The sequence below is a fragment of the Triturus cristatus genome, chromosome 3_1 (assembly GCF_964204655.1).
Source record: "Triturus cristatus chromosome 3_1, aTriCri1.1, whole genome shotgun sequence".
In the NCBI taxonomy this organism is placed as follows: Eukaryota; Metazoa; Chordata; class Amphibia; order Caudata; family Salamandridae; genus Triturus; species Triturus cristatus.
This window is the reverse complement of record NC_140583.1, coordinates 865,373,818-865,400,331: the sequence shown is the minus strand read 5'-3', so window position 1 is coordinate 865,400,331 and position 26,514 is coordinate 865,373,818. Positions and strand designations below refer to the sequence as shown.

The following is a 26,514-nucleotide window of genomic DNA, read 5'->3' as shown; positions in this document are numbered from 1 at the left end:
CCTCATGTCATACAGAAGGTCTTTGAGCAATTTATCCTCAAGTCAAGGCCAACCATAAAGTCTGAAAAGGAAGTGACTATACTTTGTATGGCCAACGGTGTCCTACCCATGAGGACCGCGTCATCGGCGTACAATAACGCTGGGACTGATCTTTTTCCCACCATCGGCATGTCCTTGCATTCCTTTAATAGTGTTCTCTCGCCGTCATTAATATAAAGCGTAAAGAGAAAAGGGGCCAGGACACAACCATGCCTCACTCCCCTTGCAATACTGAATGGTTCTGTACATTCTCCATTTTTTCCCATACCTGACTCTGGCACTTGCCCCTGAATAAAGTTCTTTGAGAAAATGTATGATCGACTTTTCTACCCCTAAATTCTCGAGGATCTGCCAAAGTTTGCTATGGGTGACGCAATCAAACGCTGACGTCAAGTCAACAAAAGTTAAAAACATGCTGCCACCCTTAGCTTTGGTATATTTTTCAATGAGGACATGCAAATTCAGGCACTGATCAATGGTGCTCAGGCCTTTCCTGAACCCGTACTGTAAATCACTAATTATTTTATGTTCATCGGCCCATATTTGAAGTCTGTTTAAAATGACACAACCGAAAATCTTAATGGTGGAGTCTAAAAGCGATATTGGGCGATAACAGTGACAACTTGCCCTATCGCCCTTCTTAAATATCGGAACGGTTATAGACTCACACCAGGAAGATAGAAGACCGGTACGATATGTAGCATTAAAGAGTTGGGTAAGAATCGGACCCCAGAGGTCGGTGTTGTTTTTATATAGGTCCACCGGAACCCCATCGGGTCCAGGAGCTTTTCCCCCCAAGCTAGCTTTTAAACTTGCAATTACCTCTACTAAGGAAATGCCCGGGTCCGGAGTAGTCTTCAGATAATGGGAATCCTCCCACATATCTTCCTTTGCTAAGATGTCTTCCCCATGACTCACCATAGTATATAATACTGAGCAATGGTTCACCCACTCTGGCTCTGTGATAGCTACTTCTATCCTAGCCGTAGTATTATCATTTAAAAAAGGGGCATTTTTTACTGCTTGCCAGAAAGAGGCAGTATCTCGGTGCATAGATGCCTCACACAATGTATCCCAAGCTTCCTTTTTTAAAATGTGTTTTCTTTTTTTCAAGGGCTTCTTATAAATATTTCTCAATGCCTTGATTAAGATGTGATCTTTATTGGGAGAAGTGTGGCTCAATGATTAGAGCGGCAGACCCTGATGCAGAGATCTAGCCCGGGACCAGGGTTCAATTCCCCGCCTCGGCGGGTCTTGGGCTCAAAAATTCCACGGACCTGATAATTCTCGCCTCGGTGCCATTCCAATCATGGAGTGCAACTCTGGGCAATAGCTTGCTTAATCTCCACAACGGCCCCCACAACGCTAAGGATGCCTGGCCTCCACCTTGGGGGTGCCCAGGAGTGGATGCCTCACAGGGAAAGCCAGGATGGGTTCCACAGCGGTATTCGTACAAGCGCCTTGAGACCCTTGCGGGTGAGTAGTGCACTATACAAGTATCAATTTACATTTAAAGCGTGTTTGAGGTTACGATAGGCCTTAGTGCAAGCCGTATCAAACCAGCTTGTTTGCTTCTGTTTAGGGTTTTTCAATTCGACCCATAGGCTATTTTTAATTTGTGTGGCAATTATTTTTTTTTTTTTTATAAAGTCAGCATCATCAATGTTCCCATCCAAACACGTATCAAACTTTTGGACACAATTCGCAATCAAGTTGTGGAGGAAGTCATCCGGGACCACTTTCGTCCACTTTAAAGAATAACCATTTTTTCTGCGCATAGCAATATTATCTAGATAAGGATTACGAGTACAACTTCCACGTTGATCTTTGGACCTACTCGTAATTTCTAAACTAAGAGGAAAATGGTCACTCAGTGGGTTGTCCAAAATACTGAATGCCTGTACCATTGCCCCGTGTCTAGTAGACATCAATATACAATCAATCGTTGAATTTGCCCCTCTGCCATTAAATGTGGGGTAGAAGGGTATTTCATGTCCAGCCATTCTATTCACAAAACCCATGTCACAGTCAAAGATAATTTCATTTAAGAGGTCCCCGCACTTAGTGTGCTCGAAATGACTTAAACTAATGTCATTGTCTAGCATTACTCCACAGGTTCCCCTTTCTCCTCTTTGACATATTGAACAGTTAAAATCTCCACTCCATATAACACAAACATCTTTAGCTCTCCCGCGCAAAGTCGTTTTTATATCATTGGCCATGGTTTTTAAGGTATCATCCACGGCCTCTGCGGGGACATTATTATAAAAATTTACCAAAATCAAACTAGACGCTTTATCGACAATTATCCTGATTATGTGGTAATACGTATCATTAAAAACTAAATCAATTTTAATACAATGGAACATATTTGACACATATGTGCAAAGCCCGCCTTTGGCCCTGCCGTGTAAAGTACTAATAGCCGGAGAGAAAAAAGTTTTATAACCACATACATGATGTGCCACCGTGGACCAAGTTTCTTGTAGACTAACAATCACGTGTTTATTAACTAAGTTAACCCAATTTTCGTTGCTCAATTTTTACTTTAGACCTGCTACATTCCAATACAAAATTGACCACGTGACATTGTTAGTCTCACTATCCGACACATCCCTGGGACCTCTAATCTCTTGCTCAATCGCTAGGGATATGTTCACATCTATGTTACTCTTCTTCAGTGTGTCCACCTCAGTCCTAATACTTTTACTGTGTCTAAACCCATCATCCACCTGTAAATTATTTGGACCCTCATTGACATAACCTCCCTTTAATCTGACATGTCCTTGCGTTGTTATATGGTTATCGGAGGGAGTATCCATACCCAGTCAATCAACATCCTCCAACCCTTGCAGCATATCGAAACGATTAAATATAGGTATATCAAACCTGTCTCTATTGCCAATCATAGGTCCCCCTTGCTTCCAAGAGGTTGCTTTCAATGGGGCTAAATATGTAGGCGGATAAAAATTACTCAAATCCAAAGTTTGGATACCACCGTTATATCCCTGGTGGTTCCAATCACAGATGTACCTCACTGCCCGTCTATCTCTAAAGTTGACTATTATGCAGTCACCAGGGAGGTCCTTTAATTTATGTCCAACCCAATCTACTCTCCGAACATGTAAAATTTCAGCATGTATTTTTCCTGGGAGGGGTCTTAGTATTCAACCAAAAAATAACCTTATTTTCAGCTCTAGATAGGTTTCCCTTTTGTCCCTTATAAGCTCGTGCACCCCAGTCAGCACCACAGTATATGGTGTGGATTGTGGGGGTAAATCAATACATGGTAGGACAGTCTTCGCTTTGGTCTTACTATAATTACCTTGATGTGTAGATTTTTCTACGTGCTCCCCCTCTAGCCTGTCTTTTACTAACTCCCCCTCAGATTCTTTTCGTCCAGTTTTGTTGCAGTGCGATAGCCTATTTCTCAATAATAAATCGTCTTGTACATGGCCATCAGGGCTCCTAATTAGAGGGTCAGTTGAGCTAAGGGGCACTTCTGGGATATTAACAACTAAAGGTGGGCCTAAACCATTTACTTCTAGATTACTAGGGGTCGGCAAAATTGCCGCGAGATTTTTTAATGTGGCAAAATTAACTAAGGCCATCTTTTCCAAACTCCCTATTTTTTCCGTAAGATTTTTAATTCTTTCAAGTAGAGGTAATATTAAGGATTTCATTAATTTTTCAAGTTGGGCCATAAGACCTTCGGGAATTTGAGGCACTGTTCCCTGGGCTTGGAGAGATGATACTAACAGGGTACTTGGGTACAGGGTACTTGGCATAAAATCTAAGGAGCTTGGAGCAGTACTAATTAATGGTAGTTGAGACTGCGTACCTAAGGTTCCGACTTTTTCTGATGTTTTAGTTTGTTTAGAACTCCTGCCCTTCTGGTGAATACCCCCTCGCTTCCTTTTAGGGCCTGAACCTAACGCTTTGTTTTCAGCCTGTGGAATAGACTGTACGCTAGGACTATTCACTAATCCAGCCCTCGTTTCAATCTGAGGGGACTAATCCTCTGATGTATTTGGTGTGGGTAATTCGTTGGGCCCATTAATAAAGCCGAGCTCCATACTAGGCCGCCTGGTCAAAGTTTGAGAATAAGTTTGATGGTGATATTGGTCACTAACCCCCGCCAGTCCACCACTGTTATTTATTTGAATTACTGGGTGTTACGGTGATGCTACTAAAAGTATAGGGCCCAAAGACGAACGCTTGTTTAAGGAAGGTTCTAACGACAAGCGTTGTTCTGTAAGAGCAATTTCATGCTCCAACACTGTTGCAGCCCTTGTAATAAACAAATCTAGGGTACCTTTAACTGACCCGCCTGTAACACCAGAGGTACACTTCCTCCCTTTCCCTGATCTTAATGCCATTAACTCAAGCCGATAGTTCCCTCCAGCCACAGAAAACGCAACTACACAGTTACGATATCAAACAATGTCAGCAACGAACTCACTTAACGACCAATGTTAGGAGGGGGGGCCTCCGTCAGTCTCAGACGGGCCCACCCTTGGTCTTCGTCCGCGCTGAGTCCCCGCTGCGTCCCTCGTTGACCCTGCCCCCCCAGGCAGCAGCAGCCGAAGTAAATCAGGTGTTGCACCCTGGTACAGCCCCCTCAAAGAATACAGCGGCAGACTGGACACTATCCCTCCTGAAATTGCAGCAAATGGAGAGGAGCCCAAGTCTCTCACTTCCAACTGGGCTCCCAGGTGGGTTAAAAAAACCCAGTTAAAATAAGTCTCGGTTTCTTCCCAAAATGCCCCTGATCTTCGATCGCTTGCCCGCCACACCTCGCCTTGTGGACCGGCGCCCTGCGTCCAGCTTGCGTTCCAGTCTCCTTCTCTAATTGCAGCTTGCCAGTCTCACCGGTATCCACCAGCATCCAGCTGCCAACCTCCAGAGCAAACGCTCAGTACCCGGCCGGCCGCTCTCCTCTGTCTCCTCTGTCTCGTGAGCTTCTGCCTCCAGCGCCCCCCCCTCTGAGCGAGGGAAGTAAAAGCGGGGTCGGGCCAGTGGTGGGTGGTGGGCGGTGTGTAAAAGAGCAAGTGAGAGGGTGAACGAGCCTTCAATGGCAGACCCGCTCTGACTCCGGTTCTAGATCCTGCACCGCTTACTGGCTGCTGGGCTCTCCTGCTCTTGCCGATCCCAAACACCACAGCCCGGTCTCCCCGCCTCCCGCGTTGGCGTTGATGGCTCCCAGCCGCAGGTCCAGGGGCTGAACGAAATGGAGCGAAAAAAATACTATCGTTGTTTCCTGCCCTAAAGGAAGAGCTGCTGGACTTCCAACTGAGGAGAGGAATAACCCTAAACTTGAGGATAAAAAGCCAGGCACAACTCACAGAAGACCTGGCTGTGTGCACCATAAAGATAAAGAATTTGAGGAATAAGGAGCTGTCAGCAAGTAAATATTATACTACCAAGAACCTAAAAAAAAAAAAAGTGATGGGGCGGATGGGTGATTTATATTAATTTCCTTTAGGGACAGAAGCTGCTATCTGTTACCTGCAAAGTGCCTGATCAAATTTGTCTACTTTTTGCCCGTATGAGAATTAAGGTGGTGAACAGTGAGCCGCTGTGTGCGGTTACATAATATATGTAAAGGCGAAAAGATGTTGAAATTCCAGGGTCCCGAATCAGTCTCATGTCTCAGACACTCATTCATTGGTGGCCTAATAGAGTGTATGCGCCTCACATTGCACACACTGTGACATGAGTTAACACTATCCGTCTCATTCACTCTCCCTCGCCTTATTTTTCTCTCACGGGCCCATGTTTCATGCTCCCTTTCCTGCTATTTTTTGGAACATGTGTCTTTTTAACTACCTTTTGAAAAACTGCTTGGCTCGTGAGGATCGTGAGTGCTGCCTGCAGCCATGTGCTGCAAGCGCATCGGCCCTGTCTCATCCTCCCCAAATACCCCTCCTATGATCTAACCCACTGGGGTCGGAGCAGGGAAAATGCAGGTGTCTTTTTACCTTGTATGTGGTAGCAGGTGCAAAAGCCTACCAAACTACCATACTCATATCTATGGCACGTAGGTAACCAATCACTGCAGCATACTCTCGACCTCCTTAGCTGTCCTCTTATAGGGAATGGAGGCTGTAATCTGAAAGTGTCACAGTTTGCCTGTGATGTGATCAGATTTTCTCAAGCTCTATTTAGACAAAGAGCCCTCAATGCTTGGGTACGTTAGAGGTACATTAAGAATGTTTAGACTGTTGTTCTCCCCCCTATTGCTGCCCCTCAACCTCATTCCCAGCCCAAAATCCCTCTCGATGCCTGCACTCGCCCATCCACATTATTTTTCATTCTGACTACAGAAATGATTTACAGGGGATCTCAGGGTCATAAGCCCACATTGTCACTGGTTCAGTGTCACTACTAGGTGGAATCAAAGCCTCCAGGACAGGCCCCTGTGGATAAAGAGCTAAGTCATTGCCCCCTTCACCTGCGGTGACCAGAACCTCCTTCAGCAGAGACCCTGTGTACAGGCATCTCACAGCCTCCACCTCTACCCCAAGTAATCCAGGGCTGGCCCGGCTCTTTTGACAGTTGGTGGAGATGAGTGTCCCGCAAGATGGATGCTTGTGGCTAGCATCAGAACTCTGCAGCAAAACCTGCACAGTCACCGTTCCATAGAGATGCATGTGCAGTCTGCACATGTGGTGCCAGTGCCTAGGACGGTCAGAGAGATTCCTGCCTGTTGTGCTAAATGTTAATGGGTTGGTCAGTGCATGGACTAATAGAGGTTTCATCCCACTGATTAACGTAACTTTCATTTCAACTAAAGCTGTCCATTATTATACATGTAGTTACCTGAAGGTGAAAGACCACAAAAAGTTAGAAAATATTTGGGTTTTTTTTAGCCACTACTTTGACCCCCCCCACAGACTCTCTAACCCTGCCTCCCCCTTTTCATGCAGCATCACAGTTCCCATACTTTTTTTTTAATGCACTTCAACCACTGAGTAGACAGCTCACAGGCTGTGCCTGATACCACTGCTGCACTCACACTGCCCTCTGAATACAGTATTCAGGACTTGCTGCCATGGGGTTTGGAGAGCAGGGCAGGAGAAGTGGTAGGCGGAGGGCCTCCTGTCATAGACTCCAGACTGAAAGAAGGGAGCAAAGAGTCCCCTTATTTTAAAGAGAGAGTGGGACTGCCCCACCATTTTACCAACCACCATCCCTATGCCCTTCACACACACATACCCACCCAGCTCCCAAATCCCCAGTTACAGCCAGAGCTGCCGACTTTGAACCTTGGGGACCAGGTTCAAGTCTCAGCATTGCTAAACATCCTGTGATTCTGGGCAGATCACTTAATCTGCTCTGGCCTAATAACAAATGCTCATGACCTTGTGTAATGTAACTGGTGCTCATGAAAAGCACGTTAATACCCTTGCAAAATATAAATGCCCACACCAGGCTCACATGACAAGCATGGTGCTTTCCTTTCACAGATGAAGCAGATTCTGAAGCTTTCCCAGTTTTAAAGGTGAAAGGAAAGAATCCTGAACTCGGACTTTATACCATATGCAGTGCAAGAGGTGCAGGGAACGTGCCTCAGTGTTTACGCCTGTGTCCTGGCTTGATAACCTAATGTGCATTTTTAAAGCACATGTTCACCCAGAAGGGTATCTTGGCGCTGAATAACATTTGTTTATTGTTACCCAACTCAATGTTACTAATTTTATCGACCTCAGAAGGATGAAAGGGTGAGTGGACCCAGCAGGATTTGAACCTGTGACCATGAGGTCAAACACAGAGCCCTACAGTGGACGCATTAGTCCACTAAGCCACCAGCCCTGATATGTCATGAGATGAAAGTAAAATAAAGTAGCGGCGCTTTGGGTGTTGGGTGTTTGTTCAGCTATTATTGGATCTAAATCCGCTGAAGAATAAACAAACTTCATTCACCAGATACCATTTGACTATCCAAGAGGTCAGGACAAAGTTTCCAACTCTACTGTGACTGAGCCTGGGCATCCTTGCTAGGTGTGACATGACATTTTGAGTGGTTGCAGTTACTCACTAGCCCCCGTCTCAATGATGCTCAGCTCTGCACTTCTACATTTACTGTCTTTTCAAACTAACAATCCTTCCCTTCTCTCTGAAACTAACGCTTGCTTTCCAGCTGTGTGAGTATAAAGATATCACTGCTGCTACATGTCCTACAGATCTGAGAGAGACAAACCTGAACATCAATTGGTGAGCTGCACTTTTTCATGTTAGGGTAGCTTACTAAGCTGCTGCCATTACTATATGCAAGAGAGAACCCTGTACTGCTACTGCCAGTGCTGCATATGCTCTTTGTGTGGTAGAAGAATGTAGAGATGTAGCGGTGAGTGCCCAATAATATAAACACATCATACCTGACCAGAAGTGTAAAAGGAGAGATTGATTTAACTGCCTATTACTGCCTCTTGTGTATTTGTACTTAAGTATCCTGCCTCAGTGAGCCGCAGCACATCTGCTACTTGATTTTGCTGCCCCATGAACCGTTCGTAAGCTCTGCCAAGAAGTGCAGCTATTCCCATTCACAAGTTTATCAGAGCATCACATCTGAGTATTTTTGAAGCTGGACAGCTATGAGTTTGCCCTATGATGAACACCCTTCTATCCTACAGGTTCATATTTCGACAAAGTCTTGTCTGTGCCAAAAACACTTCCAGAAATGTAGTAAATTATAAGTCTGCACTCTGCCTTTAGGTACTATTTCTCTTAATATGAAAATGTGTTACATGCAAATTAGTTGATAATTGGGTGCAGTGCACACTGACACATCTGCACACATGCTGTACAGCCACCCTACAACAGCTGCATTTAAGGGTGCATGACCATGCATTGCATAATTGGACTTGCACTTGAAATATATATTGCAAAGTATGTTGCACTGATTGCAGTGCAGGTTCTCTTCGTGCAGACCTCCCTTAGTAATTTATGGAATAGGCTGGGCAAGCAGTTACCTTCCCAGGACAAGAAGATCGGTGAAACATTTTGTCCCTTGGCCAAGTAGATTTTGGAAAAATTTCCACACCCCTGGAAGAGACTGGCAAGATAGCACTAGAGGCAGCACCTTCTATCCTACAAGAAGATTGTCTATCCATCGCTTCCATCAGGTCAAACAGAGAGCAGGTTTCGTACTCCAGATTACTTCAGGTAAGAATTCTAGATTCTTCCTCTTTTCTTCTGGGGGGTCTTGTCTGTCACTTCTTACACAAATGGGCAGCACTTACACAAGATGCGTGGGTCCTGCTAACCATTCAAGGTTTCCACATAGACTTCTATCAGACCCCAGTACAAGACTTTCCTCCTCATCAGCTGTGTTTTTCCCAACAAGACAGCAATTTTATAGATACAGAAACACGAGACAGACCTTCTTCAGAAAAACGCGATGGCTTTTTGCGACAATAGCCCCAAGGGTTTTTGCAGCAATGTCTTCCTGGTACAGAAGAGGAGGTGGACACAGGTTAGTTCTCAATCTGAAAGAATTCAACCAGTTTGTCAGTTACAGACATTTCAAGATGGAGGGCATCCATCTGTTGAAAGATTTGTTGAGGGAACAAGAGTGAACAGTCCGCTTGGATCTCAAGGACGCATACTTGACAGTGCCTGTCTTTCCTCCACACCGGCGTTTCCTGCAATTCCGGTGGAAGGACAGATGGCTGCAATATTTGGTCCTTCCTTTCGGTCTTTCTTCGGCGCCTTGGTGCTTCACCAAGTTGATGAAACCAGTAGTGGCCCACCTCAGAGAACAGGGTATACGTCTGATAATCTATCTAGACAACATTCTAATCATGGCCACGTCATCGTCCCTGGCAGGTCTCCACCTACAGATGACAGTGTCTCTATTACAGGATCTGGGGTTTGTCATCAACTCCTCCAAGTCAATTCTAATCCCAACCCAGTCCATAGAATTCCTGAGATTTGTAACCAATTCCCAGACAGCACAGTCGGGGGGCGTGGTCTAGCCGCACTGCAAGATGGCCGCTTGCTGAGCGTGCTTTGCAGTCCGTGTCACAAGCCTTAATTAATCCGCGGTACAGGAGAGCCATCTGCCCTGTACCACTGTGCCACAGAGGCGAAAGAGCCGTTCTCTGGCTTTACCCCTTCAGTGAAGAGGCCGGAAAGGCCCGAGGAAGCTGGCACGTCTATCATGTTTTGGGCCTGGAGACCCGGAACCAGAGAGAGTGGTATGAGACGCAGGAGGGCGAGCGCACAGTGACATAGCTGAGTATCGGCGCTCTCTTACCGAGGAGGTGGCTGTATGCTGGGCGCTCCGTGAAGTTGCCATCTGGCTGAGATCTGCCCTACCGGGCTGTGCCCCGGGCCGGCGAGGAATCCTGCCGCCATCTTGTGTGAGATTCGCGGCTACAGATGGCCAGCTGGAGGCGGCCAGAGGCACGGGGCGACCTGGTGGCTGGCACTGAGCGTGCGAACTCCAGTTTGCGGCTAAGTCGTCTGTGCGACTGATCGTGGGAGTGCCGGAGGCGGGATGTCCTGAAATGATCCCTGCACCAGCCATGGCTGAGCGGTGAAGACCGGAGGTGAGAGGTGCGGTAGTGGCTGCCTGGGGCGGGCCCTATCTCCATACGAGCGGACGTCTACACTGCCGAGGGAGCCATCGCTTCATGCTGGGGCAGAATACTGCGTGAGATTGCTTTGTCACCGGCTGGGAGGCGCTTTGATATCTTTATTGGGACCGAGGGCCTTGACTTGGGGATCTTGTGGGCGGCCCGGTGCCCAGATGTGTCAGAGTTGGGTGTGCGGGCTTCCTCCCATCAGACTGTGAGTGAGTGCCTGACTGGGGCCTACGAACTCTATAGGCTGGCCACGGGGCAACCTTGATCTACATTCATTGGCCCCCCTGGATGTAAGAGACACTCTCACGCTACAGACCACTTGAGGTATAGCGGGGCAAATATCACACTGCTACTAGTTCTGACCCCCCGTGAACAGCGCGCTGCTGGTCATTGCTTGAAGTGTTTAAATTACAGTGGCCAAGTTGCGCGTGGGACATTCCCTGTCAGGTGAAAGGGCAGAAGTGGAAGGGTCTGCATCGCGGTTGGCCCTAACCCCAGGAACTGTAGGACGCAATGAGAGACTGACCTGCAGGTGTACACTGAGATAGTAGTAGGATATATCAGGTACCTCACAACTCCACCTCCTATTCTACCATGGCCAAGCACGACATGAAGCAGGCCAAGCTAACCTTCGAAGCCAAAAGACAAACCAGATTGACGGACGCAGAGCTGGAGGCGAGCTCGGACAGGCCGCTGAGTGATCAGTCGGATGATCAGGGTGAGGACCTTAGATCACTACTATTGGAAATGCGCTCAAGCCTCAAAACAATCGATACAAAGCTTGACGTGCTCACCGCACAACTAGATCAAGTTAAAAAACAGGTGGACACGCATGAGACCCGGTTAGATCAACTAGAGAACTGGAACACTGAGCAGCAGGAGTTTCAGGTCGAGACAAAAGAACAGTTATCGAGCATGGCCAGGGTGCTCACCCACATAAGGGCCAAGAATGAGGACCTGGAAGCCAGGTCCCGACGCAACAGTATTCGAATTACCGGGATTCTAGAGACGACAGCACTGTCCAAAATGGAAACATATGTCGAAGAGCTCCTACATGACTTGTTCGTAGCTGGTCTGTCCAAGGTGTTTTCTGTTGAGAGAGCTCACCGTGCCATGGGTCCCAGGTGTCAGGTCTAAGGGGTGTCTCCACCACCCGTTATCCTCAGGAGCGAAGATAGGATCCCACCTCTCCCCTAGGGTACAGTCAGCTCCTACTCATAGAGCAACAGGAAGGTCACTCGTACCCCTAGGGAGAGAAGAGACAACTCAGGACCTCCAGGGAGAAGACACAACGTTTTCTGTCACAGGAAGGAAACTCAGGTGAATAAACTGCAGGGTATAAAGGAGAGAAACAGAAGGTAAACAAGAATTCACTAATACAGCAATCCAATGTGTGCAATCCTAATCACTAGACTTCATATGTCTCTTATTGTGTGTGGTCCCACACTCACCTTAACTGAGAAGGAAGTCTGCATAATATGAGACGTCGCAATCCAAAAAATAAGAGGAAGCAATCACCCTTGCTGGACACATTCTGTCCCAGTACGAGTGAAAGGCACAAGTAAAACAGCAGCAGCTTCCGTAAATAATTTTCTCTTTCAGCACAGTAAGTCACTATTCCGTTCTTATCAGGCTGAATCAGATTATCCCACAAAACATAGAAGTTTTCTTTGTATTCTCTCCCAAGAAGGATTATAATAGTTTCAAGGTGAGTCAGAGCTTCCTAGCGAAAGGAAAGTTAAAGAAGTCTTTCTTCCATAGCTATTCTGAAGGTCAGGCGCCTTCATGCACGAAACAATGATGATTGAACCCAGCAGGGAGGCACTTATCCCAGCGGGCAGAAGCTTTCAGCAAGTCCGGGGGAGCGTGAATCGGCAAAGGACAATTCGCTTACTCGCAGCAACAGGCTTGCGCGTTCTCTATTAGGAAGGAGAATAACGCCCCAAAACAAAAGTTCAACAGTCTCACACAAGAGGTTTTCAAGTCGGCGCTTCCTAGCGCAAGGAAGGAGACATGCAAATGCGATGATCGCTGGCGTCCCAACGTAAGTACCGCTCAACACAGGAGATCAGGAGTCCGGAGAGTCACGATGATTCAGGACAGGCAGGTTCCAACAGTAGTAAGAAGCCAAGCAATTAGTGTTAGGGGCGGGTCTCATTTAAACACAGGGTCAGCTGATACCTTCTTAGGCAGCGTGAGATCACACACAATCTGCTCACCCACCAAGATGCATTGTGGTACTAGTAGTGTAGTAATATCTCTCACAGTCTGCTCACCCACCCAGATGCATTGTGGTACTAGTAGTGTAGTGAGATGTGGGTCGAAGACTAGGTACAAGAAGCTAGGTGTGTAACAGTTCTCCCCCTAAAGGTCGCCGAACCGGGCGTGGTTTATCGGGGTGTAAGGCATGAAATCTACGAATTAACAAAGGAGCATGTATGTTTTCAGCTGGTTCCCAGGTTCTATCATCTGGACTGTACCCCACCCAATCTATGAGGTATTGTAGTTTACCTCTATGTCTCCGGGCGTCTACTATGCGTTTCACTTCATATTCTGCTTCCCCTTCCACTATAAGAGGAGGGGGTGGAGGTTCAGGAAAGGAAGGGGTTACATAAGGTTTAAGCAAGGAAATGTGAAAGACAGGATGCACTTGAATTTCTTGGGGTAGATCTAGTTTCACCACTACTGGGTTAATGAGTTGTACAACCTTAAATGGGACAATATAACGGGGTTGCAATTTCATGGCCCCTGCTAGACGAATGTTCTTGGTGGCTAACCAAACCTGAACTCCTATTTTATACCCAGGAACCTCTCGTCTGTGTTTGTCAGCTTGTGTCTTCATGTAATCCTTCGCCTCTTGCAACTCCTTTTTAGCCTGATTCCATATAGTCTGTAGATGGGCATGGTGTTCTGTAACAGCAGGTATTTCCGACAAAGAGGACGGAAGGTGAAGAGGTAGGGATCTAGGGTGATATCCATAGGAGAAGAAAAAAGGAGAAACCTTGGAAGCAGAATGCGTGGAGTTATTGTAAGCAAATTCAGCTACTGCCAGTGCTTTAACCCAATCACTAGTAAGGGTGCTTAGTAAACACCTGAGATACTGCTCTAGTGTCTGATTGGTTCTTTCTGTTTGGCCATCCGTTTGAGGATGGTATGCTGTGGAAAGACGATGATCTATCTGTAATGACTGACACAACCCTTGCCAGAATCTGGAGATGAACTGGGGACCCCTATCTGACACTATGACAGATGGTAAGCCATGTAATCGCACAATCTGGTCTATAAACACCTCTGCGAGGTCTTTGGCCTTGGGCACCAGTTTTAGTGGAATGAAATGTGCCATCTTGGAGAGCATGTCTACTACAACTAGTATTGTTGTATAACCTCTTGTGGCCGGCATGTCAGTGATGAAATCAAGATTGATAGAGAACCAGGGGGCTGGCGGATTTGGTAGGTGTTGTAATAGTCCTGCAGGTGCACAATGTAACGGTTTCTGGCGGGCACACGTGGGACAGGCCCCCACAAAAGTGTGTATATCTTGCGCCATTCCCTTTCACCAGAACCACCTTCTACACATTTGAAGCGTCTTGTCCTTTCCAGGATGTCCCGCTAAAGGTAGAGTATGACACCATTGTATGATGAGGTTACGGAGTTCCTCTGAGGGTACATATATTCAGTTATCATGGTAATACAAATCGTTCTCGATTTTATTAAGGGGGTCAGATAACCATTCCTCTGGTGATAATGTGGAATATGCGACAGAGAGTTTCTCGAAAAATGAGTCAGACATCCTTTTGTGTATGTCTCCTATCGCTACTATTTTACTGTCCGGGATGATAGGTAATGGTGTGTCAACTGTGTTTTTCTGTTCTTTACCCAGCCGAGACAATGCATCAGCCTTCCCATGTCTTGCTCCAGGGCGGAATGAGATGACAAAATCGTATTCGCAAAAGAAAGAAACCCATCGCATCTGTCTTGGAGTAAGAGCTCTAGCAGATCTGAAAAATTGCAAGTTTCGATGATCTGAATAGATTGTGATTACATGAGGGGAACCAAGGAGATAATGACGCCACTCTTGAAAGGCCAATTTAATGGCCAAAAGCTCTCTTTCCCCGATAGTGTAATTCTGCTCTGCTGGTAGAAGAGTCTTTGAGAAGTACGCTATGGGGTGAAGCGTCCCAGTCTTTGGGTCTCTTTGAGACAACACCCCTCCCACCGCATATTGGGAGGCGTCTGCTTCAATGAAATAAGGTCGTGTTTCGTCTGCATGGCGTATAATGGGGGCTGAAGTAAATCTGCTTTTCAATGTTTGGAAGGCCTGTTCTGCAGCATCGTCCCACATAAAAGACACGTTTTTCTTAAGGAGTCTAGTAATAGGACTGATGAGGTCTGAGAAGTGATCAATAAACCTCCTATAGAAATTGGCGAATCCTAAGAAGGACTGTACTTCTCTCACATTCTGAGGACTCGACCATTTGGTTATGGCTGACACCTTGGACGGATCCATTTGTATCCCCTCAGGGGAGATGACGAACCCTAAAAACTCTACTTTGGTGGTGTGGAATAGACATTTGTCTAATTTGGCAAACAAATGGTTGTCTTGTAAACACCGGAGAACTGCGGTTACATGCTTGGTATGTTCCTGTTCAGTTTGAGAGTAGATCAAGATATCATCGATGTAAACTATTACGAATACATCTAGATATTCCCTCAGGACTTCATATATAAAAAACTGAAAGGCGGCTGGGGCATTGCATAAGACGAAAGGCATTATGCAGTATTCATATAAGCCGAACTTGGTACGGAATGCAGTCTTCCACTCATCTCCTTCCCGAATGCGAATCAAATGATACGCACCTCTAAGGTCCAGTTTGATAAAGATTCTAGCCTTGCAAACTTGATCTAAGAGGTTGGAGATGAGTGGAAGAGGATATCTGTTCTTTATCGTTACCTTGTTTAAGGCGCGATAGTCCAGGCATGCTCTTAGACCTCCTTCTCTTTTAGGGATGAAAAAGATGGGCGAGTGAGAAAGGGACTGATTGTCCCATATAGTTGTCCTGAGACATCCCTCCCACTTGCCCGTGCTGTGTAGGCCCTTTTATATGTTATATAGGCCTTTGTTAAATTGACCGTGGCTCTGCCATTTTAGTGCATCGCAGGCTGATGGCAGGTCTGACCCAACTCTGACCCAACGCAGATTCAGTTCCTCTTTCTGCGAAGCTTTCTGCCTCCAAGCTGGTAGCCCCCACCCTACCCGGTCGGTACCAAAAGTTCAGCATCCTCTTGACACTTCAACATACAGTAGGCTGCATCCTGGCATAGCACTTGCTTCCTGGGCAGGTTTCCCGCATTTCAGGAAGTGGCAACCGCAGAGCTTAAGTTGAGAGGATTTATGTATGTATATATTCGATTTGAACACAATATCTGTTTGTATTTTTCGCTTTTGCGCACAATGTCTACTTATAGTTTCTGCTTGCTCTGTGTAATTTACGACAAGCGATTGGCCTGAGAAACTGACCTTTTCACCTAGTTCATTGTCAGCATTAAGTGGGTAAATGACGACATGTCTGGCGAAATTCTGCAGACGAGGTTTATTTTTGGGTAAGAGTTGCGTGCGAAGCAGCCCAAAATTTAGTATATAAGGAGAGCACGCAGACACCTTAACGGATTACCTCGCTGTCTGTATGTAGGTGACAGACAGATTCCGTAGGTTTCCCCAAGAGTTCTTAGGGGCTCTTGTGTTTGCTTCTGCGCCTGCTTAGCATTGTGTTGTGTTCACCTATATGAAATGTACTGTTATGCTTAGTGTCTTTTTATATTTGATCAAAATGTATTTGTTTCATTCAAAATTGCAGGAATGCTAGCTCTAGAGTAGACGTGAGAGTTCCTAGGTAATAGAGTTCTTGTACTCTGAAACATATCTCCTAGGTATAACTTGTCTCTTAAAATGCTTTCCTTCTCTCAGGCAATCTGATACGGAGAGAATGGACATGTGATTATATGAATTCTGTATTTTGTGTCTCTGATTTGCGGTTTCTTTGAAGTTGCATCTTCTCATTAAACTGCTATTGTGTTCTACCTCAAATTCCATGTCTCACATGTCTGTTTTCTTCAATTCTAGAGCGAGCGTTCCCAGGCACCCCTGCCCAAATTAAGGTGCCCCTTTTGTCCCTGACTCACTCTCCTGCCCAGTTCTGTGGTAGCTCCCGGGGCTCTGAGTACCGCCCCTAGCTTCCTTGTCCTGTAATAAATCCTCCCTCCGACATTTTGGTGCCGTGACTCGGAGTAGCAGTGCCTGCAGACGGGGGCAGTAACGGCTGGGTTCGAGGGGACGCAGACTGAGCACTCGTGACTCCTTTCTGGCTGAAGCCTTTGAGTACAAGCACTCGGGTGAGTACTATGACTACCTGACGTGAAGTGACGCTTTGGTAACGGTTTATGAAAGGAGCGCTTGTGAGGCTTCTGTGTTTTTCTCAGCTCTCAGTTCTTTCCTGTCTCCTGTCTTGGTTGGCCTCGCTAAGGACGTTTTTTTTAACTGGGGAGGCTTGTGTGTGCGACATGGAATTCTGAGCTGGACAGTACGGTCAGGAAGTTGTTGGTTTATTGTTTCCTTTATGTTATATATAGATGTGTGTGCTATTGTTTTTGCCTTGAGTGCCCGGAGGAGAAGGCTGCGTCTTGCGCCTTTCACGGGCTTATTTAGCTCTTTTTTTTTAGTATTACATTTTTACATTTTACATTTTTACATTGGTTTTTGTAGGAAAACAGGCATAGAAGAAAGACAATAAAAACGTAAAAAGAATAAGGGATAAGGAGAGGCTGGTTATGTCTGCAGTCTTTTCAATGCTATTCTTTTTGGTATAGCTTGCTGTTGGGTCTCTCTGTATATAGTGAAACAGAGAGCGCCTCTTTACCAGGGGGCTACGGGTCGGCCTGGTAGAAGAGAAGGAGAGATACGATTTACTATCGTATTCTTTCAGCAATAAAAAAGTGCTCCACCGAGTGCTGTGTGGATACAGTGGAGGCTCTCCTACATCAATACAAGGTAGGAAAGAGGTTGGATATTGTCGGTCCACTTAGCTACTGGATAACGGATATCGCCTGGTTTATGAGGATTTTAAGAGGTTCCCCGGGTTGGTTTATTGGATTTTATGAGTTTTTGGTAGTTCTGTGACAGTTTCCCTTTTGTGCGTGCGCCATTTGTATATAGGAAGCACGTGTTCTATTCTTGTCCTTCAGAGGGCAAGGTATGCAGTCATTGTCTGAGAATGGACACTCTGAACGTGCCTGACTTACTTCTTTCGTGAAACACATGTAGAATTTCATGACTGCATGACTTCAGGTTACCGTCTGATAATGCATACAGAGGCTCATTAAAGTGAAGCAATTGCACTTTATTGTGGTTGGTGCTTATATGGGCACTGCAGTAAGGGTCACTGACTGACACAGAAGCTGCTTCTAGTAAGGCCATATTATTTACGTGCACAGTTATTTTGTTATTTGTATTTTTTGATGATATGTTTTATGATATGCAGATTTGATGATATGTTTTATGATATGCAGATGTATATTGAATGTATAAGGACATGATGTTAAATTGATGTTGACTGGTCTGTATCGTTTTTATTAGGATAAGACCCGCTAGGTAGGGTTATTATTGTAACAGAAGATCACTGTCAAATGTAAAAGATTGGTTTGTTAGTGAGATTCAATAACTAGGGAGGAATGTCAATGTTTTTCTGTTGTTTGTACTCCCGCATGTATTGATCTGCCACTGATAACCGTAGTGATTTTTGTTTTATTGAAAGTTTTGTGTTTTGTATTTGGAATGTTTTTGCGCCACAATTGTTACAAGTATATTATTTAGTGCTGCCTTTTTTCCAAACCATTGAACATTTCTAGTGCTGCTAACATTAACTAGGTGTCACTAAGGTTTGAGGTACAGCATAGGTACACAGATGAATAGAATATTTGGTTACAGAACTTATAGAACCGCAGACACCATATATGTGCAAATTTCTATGATAGTGCCAGGATTAGAAACACTGACTGAGGTCACTAGCTCCTGGCCCCGTAACCCCCTGCGAAGCAAGGTCCTTCATTATTGCCTTGGTGAACATCCTGGTGCCCTGCAGTTTCCTGACTTCTCACCAGAAGGAGTCTATAACGGTCCAGATAAACGGGAGATTAAAGAGGCATTTTATTTAACCATTAAAGAGGCATTGGGGGACGAGCTAATATATGATCACCCTGACTACTGACACATAAGGAGAGCAGTATATAGATATTTATTAATATAGAGTACTAAGGGATACAGATGAGCAATAGTGAACATCAGTCAGTTGGGATAGTTCTGCACATATTAAATGACAGAATAATAGCGGTGCACAATCCTGGCGAACAGACTATAGCAACTTTTGGGAGGCGACAAAGTGCCTTGATAGCCAGAGCGTGGAAGTTGCTGGGAATCACACTAGCACATGGCACTGAGGTAAAGGTATCTTCACTACATCTAGTGCAGCTGCACCTCCCAGTGCCTACCTATAGACCCATTACCCTGAACCCAGACCCTGTACTTGAGCTGCCACAGAGCACCCCCTCTGTGGAAGACGCTCCAGATACACTGCAGCCGCCACTAGTGTCCCCTCCGACGCCGTGTGCTGCTAGAGACTCCTCCACGGCATTAACCCAGCTGGGGAGCCCTGATCTCGCTCACCAAGAATCACTTACACCATCCCCTCTATTCACACCGTCTCCTCCAGGCGACAGCCACCTGGAACAACAGGAAGGGTCACAAATCACACAAGTCACTAGCGACGTATTAGGCTGTGAACAGCACAGGATATTGTTGCAGGCACTTAACGACCCCAACTTACCCCTGGTTTGTGAGCATCACGCCCAGCAGCTGCATGTGCAGCTGCAGCAGCAGCCCTCATTAAGTATCATAGAGCAGTTACAGGGACGTCCTCCTATAACACATTACCCATTACTGTGGGGATACTTACAGAACCGCCTGTTACCAAGAGAATAACATTGTTTATTTGTGGTCAGAAATAAGTCAACCCACACAATACCCTAGGGTATAAATAACAACACATCTGTGGCAGGTTGATAGGTGACACCCAGTGGAGGTATACTGTTATTTCTGAATACACACAACGCTAGAGAATAATGGCAACACCACTAGAACACGTGATAAAGAATTTTACTACTCAGGGGAAGCGTATTAGAAAACATTGTGGAGAGCTGCACAAGCTCACACAGACTATGCTACACCCTTGGCCAAAAGAGGGTACCTTCGATAGGGCAGTACTAGATCATGCTCAAACGTTCCTGGAGGGGAAGTACTCTGGGAACAAACTAGATAAACGTAAAGAAACCCTAGCTCTGTGGAGAGTCTTTAAGGACAATGATGAAAAGGCCCCAGTACCTACCGCACCGCCACCAGCCTATGACGCAGATGGCATGTATACAGAGCGAGTTGTTAAGGCTGACTTAGAGCCTAATTTAAATGAACAGGCAGCTGTAGGACATGAGGATATTTCTGCTTCAGATCCCCCAGAAGATTCACCAAACAGCATGCCAGGGAATGCGCAGGGCCAGATAACTCTAAGCTCCCAAAGCCCAGGGGTGCAGTGTGCAACATCAGGAATGCCAGGTCAGATTGATGCGCTATTCACAATAAAACTGACACCAGCACCCAACTCTGCAGCTCACCAGCAGGAAGAGGGCTCAGAGAGTGATGGAGCCTCTGGTGACTCACAGCACAGCTCCCACTTGCCGTTTCCTAGGCCTAACCCTACAGCGCCTACATTTGTCACTGACAATAGCGAGCCCTTAGAGACAAGGACTAGACACTATGGCCCATTCCTCTCCCCTGGCCAGCAGCATAGCAATACACAGGCACACCATAACGGGTGGCGACCCCTTAACATAGGTCCCAAGCGAGAGGAAGAGTACTTGCTACAATTCAATGGAGGAAACAGAGATAGTGAACAATCTCGCCCAGAAATAATCACTGAGGCGGACATTAGTAGATGGAGAACAGAGCACAACTTACACCAAGGAACAGGTGGAGAATCAGGGGACACGTCACACGAGCAACATTCAGGGAGTCCCACTGGCCACCCCGCAGCAATACAGCGGTTATCATTACAAGTGGACAGGGTAGAGGATCAACTCACTGAACTAATGGGTGGCTTAGGCCAATTTAGAAGAAGGCAGCCACCAACACTAAGTGAATTGGCCGGAGCTGCAGGCCCGGTGGTGGGTTCACGTAGTGGTGGGGTCCCAATGATCCCCCCACAGCAGGAGCCATGGATAGACTTCCATCAGGAGGTCCAAAGCATGGCCCCAGCCCCACCTCAGAGTAACCCAGCAGCTCCTCTGATGATCAACCCAAGTACACCGCAAGCTCTGCCAACAACTGTCACGCCCCCATCTATACACATACCTCGGGTAGTGCCTCCAGTAGTCACACCACGCAGGCCAGATGCACAACAGATGGACCTTGATAATCTTGATCTACCAAGTGTGCTCGAACGGGCAGAAACAAGATGGAGAAGGCAGAGAAGGACAGAGAGAGAGAGACTTGCAGTGCAAGGTAGCCATGGGCGGCCTGATGACATCCCACAAGATTATGATGTATCAGGTACTGCAACGCTAAGAACAACAAGATCTAGAACTCTGCATCACATGGCCCCTAACAGGCCATTGCCGTCAACGACCAATGGTCTGACGCCAAATGAGATAGTGATACTTGGGGAAGGGACTGACTATTATGTCAATCCATTCTCAGATAATTTAGCAGGTTGGACAGAAGCTAATGCACCTCAAATGAATGTCTGGCCTCGGGATGGGTCATTTGAACCAGAAGACATGGCCACAGCTGAGGAATGTATTCTGCAGGGGGCAGGAGATGACGATTGGGATTACGATTACATGAGCAAGGGCCTAAGAGTTTGGCAGAAATACGCACGTAGATATGACAACACAAGGCCCACAGGGGTGACACGCCAGCTACCCCTGTTATTTAAAAATGTTAAAGATCCCCCCCTTTATGTTCCTTGGTCACTAATGGACAAGGACAATTTAAAGAAACAACTCCCACCTCTCACAGAGGGTGCAGGAAAATGGATACAGGCCTTTGAGAAACACACTGCAGGTGTTCCATTGGCTATTGGAGATGTAAAAAGTCTGCTCACCTCCTTGATTGGAGAGGATGCAGAGGACATGTTTACACGCATTGACACAAGACTGTCTACCACTAATACACAGTGTGACGGTAACCCCTTCAATAAGATTAGATCACCCCTATGGAATGAATTGCGTAGGAAGTTTCCTGACGTTCCTGACATCAGCTCTTTGATGTCACAGACAATGCAAAGCAATGAAGATCCAGCACAGTACATTTCACGAATGAAGGAGAAATGGCATCAGGAATTGGGAGAAAAATGGGATGTGACAGGGGGTAATTGTAGGTTCTTTTACCACACAGTAAAGAAGGGACTGCCCACTGCAGTACAGGACAAATTAGATGGAATAGTAGCCATGGAGTGCAAACCATGGCCAGAGATACAACACCACATCATTCATTTTTGCAAAAAGGAGCAGGAATAGGAGAAGAAAAGGTTGTTAGCTATTGAAAATGCAGCAGCTAAATTAGTGCAGCAAAAACTTAAGAAAAGGGAGACCCCTGATACAATGATGGTGGCTTCACCAGTGAGTCAGATGACTGCTGTCACCAATTTCCCACAAGATGCCCAGACTGCACTAGGAGGTAACACACAAGTAGCTGCACCAAACCTACAGGCACAGCCCTTCAATAATGGTGTGCAACAACAGGCATGCACCAATGAGCAACAGCAGCAGTATTATGGTAATGAGCAAATGAGGTATGCAAATACTGGGATGCGGGGGAGAGGTAGAGGATTAGGCTTCCAAAGACCTGCACCACAGCCAGGAGCACGAGTGTGCTACTACTGTCAGCGACCAGGACATTATGTGAGGGAATGTCATATGAAGATGCGGGATGAAGGGAGGTCAGTAGGTAGAGGAAATACACAACAAGCTCAAGTGCCAGTACAATACTACCAGCAGCAGCAGCCGCTGCCGCCCCAAGCAGTATACTCCTATCCTTCCCCAGCACAGCAGCCAATGCTGCAGCAGGTACAATTACAGACACCTGTGATGGCCCAAATGCAGCCCCAGATCCAACAAGCACAGCCACAGCTACTTCAGCCACAGATGCCTGTGTACCAAATGGTGCCACAGACGCAAGCTCCTGTGCCTCAGGGAGCCACGATACTGCCCACCACCAATCCCTTTTCACAGGGCACCATCCAGCAGTACCAGGCTGGAGGATATTCAAGTTAGGACAGCCCACAGACAACTCTAGTGTGTCCCGTGTTATCGTGCCTCACAAATATCAGAGAGGACCCAGTTGTGTATGTCACGATAAACAACAAAACTTATAGTTTTATGGTTGACACAGGTGCTACGTTTTCCTGCATCAGGGAAGGAGCACTGCCCATCTCCAACCAGAGCGCAGACACACAGGGTTTCTCTGGGGCAATAATAAGGGTCCCTTTTACCAAACCAGTACCAATGGAAATAGGAGGTAAATGTATTCAGCAACGCTTGCTCTACTCAACACAGTCCCCAGTAAATCTCTTGGGACGAGACCTCATGGCCAAATTAAATATGACAATTAGTTTTAAAGAGAACGGTACAATGACTTGTTCCATTCCTGGTACATCGATGTGCAGGATGATGGCTGTCACTGTGGATTCCTCCCTGAGAGATGAGATAAGAGCCCGCCCAATGGATGAGCAAGCATTCTCCACAGCGGTACACATTGTTGTTGCCAATACACCAGAGATGAATGGGCGCACCGTCCAACTTCCCAAAGAATTCCTTTTTCGTCCACAGTCACAGAACATGCCTGTGCCTGACAAAAATATGATCCTAGGAATACACTGTCTTGAAATAACACCCACGTATGGAGCTTTCTTAGCACTAGACGACAATGCCCACACATGGGCCTGTGTCATTTTCATTGAACCTAGACATCAAGTAAGGAATATTTCAGATCACCAACTGTTTGGAGATCCTGAGGAATATTCCAAAGTGGAGATTATTTATCAAAATCCAGTGCCTTTGTCGGTGACAGTTGAGATTAGAACTCCAACACCGCCCGAAGTACTCGATGCTACCCGTGACTCAGACTTAGCTCAGGTACCAAGCATTCTTTGGACAACAGGTCCCAATGATGTGGGGCTCATTAAATCAGCTGCGCCATTCAGGGTAACACTGAAACCAGGTGCCCTTCTACCCAGAGTGCGCCAGTACCCTTTGTCTAGGGAAGCAGAGGAGGGAATTGCCCCTACCATACAAGCGCTGCTACATCAAGGTGTGATATACCCCTGTATCTCGCCGTGTAACACGTGCCTTTTTCCGGTGAGGAAACAGAAGACTAATCAATGGAGATTAGTGCATGACCTACGCTCAATTAACAGCATAGTGATCCCAGAGTTTCCCATCGTCCCAGACCCTTCAGTGATACTTACCAACATCCCACCTGACACTAAATACTTTTCCGTCATTGACCTGAAAAATGCATTTTTTAGTGTCCCTCTACACATAGACAGCCAGTTCTTATTTGCTTTCTCGTTCCAAGGTAGGCAATTCACATATAAAAGACTGCCCCAGGGGTACTGTGAGTCCCCCAGTGTATTCAACAGAGTTGTCAAAGATGACTTGTCAAATTTCCAATGTGACAGCACCTTGCTACAATATGTTGATGACATACTCCTCTGTAGCACCACTGAGCAGCAGTGCCGACGGGATACAGTTGCTCTGCTTACAACATTGGCACAGAGAGGATACAAAGTAGACAAACAGAAACTCCAATATTGTCAGGAAGAAGTACAGTACCTAGGACAGCTAATCTCAGCATCAGGGAGAAAAGTTACCCCAGGAAGAGTAGAGGCAATAAGAAGCACTCCTGAACCCCAGTCAGTTAAGGACATGCAAAAGTTCCTAGGACTAGTGAACTACGTTAGACAATGGGTTTTTGACTATTCCACCATCACTGCACCACTCCTGACAGCTGTCAAAACGGCCAAAGACAGGCATAATAAGATTGACTGGACACCTGAAATGACGTCAGCCTTTGCCAAATTGAAGGATGAGATTACAAATGCACCTGTGTTAGGCTCTCCTGACTACACAAAAGAGTTCTATCTATTCACTCACTGTAATGGACAGGTCATGACAGCAGTCCTCACCCAGAAGTACCCCATGGGCCACAAACCCGTTGCATACTTCAGTGGCATGTTAGATTCGGTAATGAAAGGCCATTATCCTTGTGAGCAGGCCTTGTCAACCGCAGCATTTGCTGTTGAGAAAAGCACCCCCATAGTCATGGGGTCCCCTCTGACACTGTACACTGAGCATGCAGTATTCGCAGTGATACAAAAAGCTAAAACAACTCTTACCACACAAAGAGTGTCAGGATATGAAGTGATACTGTCATTACCATCCTTGAAGGTTGTTAAATGTCATACTGTGAACCCTGCCACGTTCTTTGTTCATCCCATTGCCACCACTGATGATGACAGTCATGACTGTGCCACATATTGTCCAGATGAGTCAGGAACAGCGAAAGAAGACCCATTGCCAGATAGTGTAATTTACTTTGTTGACGGTTCCTCTACCATTGATCAAGAGACAGGAATAAGATACACAGGTGCTGCAGTGGTCAGAGCACAACAGAGAGACTCCTCTGACTCTCTAGACATCGTACAGCAAATAACATTGCCATCACATTATTCAGCGCAGGCAGCAGAGTTGGTAGCTTTGATTGCAGCCCTCAAACATGGAGCTGATAAGAGGATTACTGTATACTCAGATTCTGCATATGTCACCACAACAACACATTCCAGCATCCTGAGATGGAAAAGGCGTGGCTTCCTTAAAACTGATGGCACACCTGTAATGCACAAACAGTTACTTGAGGAACTAATAGATTCATTAACATTACCAGCAGAAGTGGCTGTAGTAAAGTGTACTGCACACACAAATGGCCAAGATTTTGTTTCCAGAGGAAATGCCATGGCAGATTGGGCTGCTAAAGCAGCTGCCAGAGGGCCCCGACCTGCACCATCTCAAGTGACAGAGCAAAATACCTGTGCCCCCATTCTGTTTGCTCAAGATGCATCCGTCATAGTACAGGTAGATACACAAAGTACAGTAGATGACACAAGTGAATCGTTGCTCTCAGATACCCCTGATCCAACACTTCCATACACTATAGATGATACACAGCAATATGATATCATTGCACAACTACACCTACGAGAGATACAGGAGAGTGCCCCTCCTGAAGAGAAAGAGCTATGGAAGAAGAGAGGAGTGCAACAAGATGTCTCAGATTTCATTTACAGACAGACAATGACAGGGAAGCCAGTTATGCCACAGGCACTATTACAAGTAGCGCTCACTCAGTTACACCTTCCGACACATGTCCCTCGTGATATCATGTCCACAACTTTGCAGACAGAGTGGTTCATCCCCAATGCATATGAGCAGATACAACTCTTCGTTCATCAGTGCCTCATTTGTCAACAATATTCACCTAACCCAACTATGCGAAGTGTTGGGAGTGAATTGATTGTCAGAGGCATAAAGGCACCTGCCAGGTATACGCCACGTAACACTCACAAGCAAGCAGTGGCCCCGCCAGTAGCAGACTGGGTTAGTAAACTTCAGGACACAGTTGTGTTCACCTATGACCAGCATTTCATGCCTGGTTCCCCCTCCCAGCGCACTGATAAGATATCAGAGGATAATGGGGTTCACAATGCACTGTTTGACAACATGT

General features: G+C 46.2%; 1 protein-coding gene and 1 pseudogene across 3 annotated transcripts in view; one reads left to right on the top strand and one right to left on the bottom strand.

Moving 5' to 3' along the window:
• The window catches only part of TLK1 (tousled like kinase 1), a 967,987-nt gene that overhangs the window by 755,956 nt on the left and 185,517 nt on the right, over positions 1–26,514 (bottom strand). The window lies entirely within an intron of this gene.
• On the top strand, positions 24,893–26,263 carry LOC146861203 (uncharacterized; annotated as a pseudogene).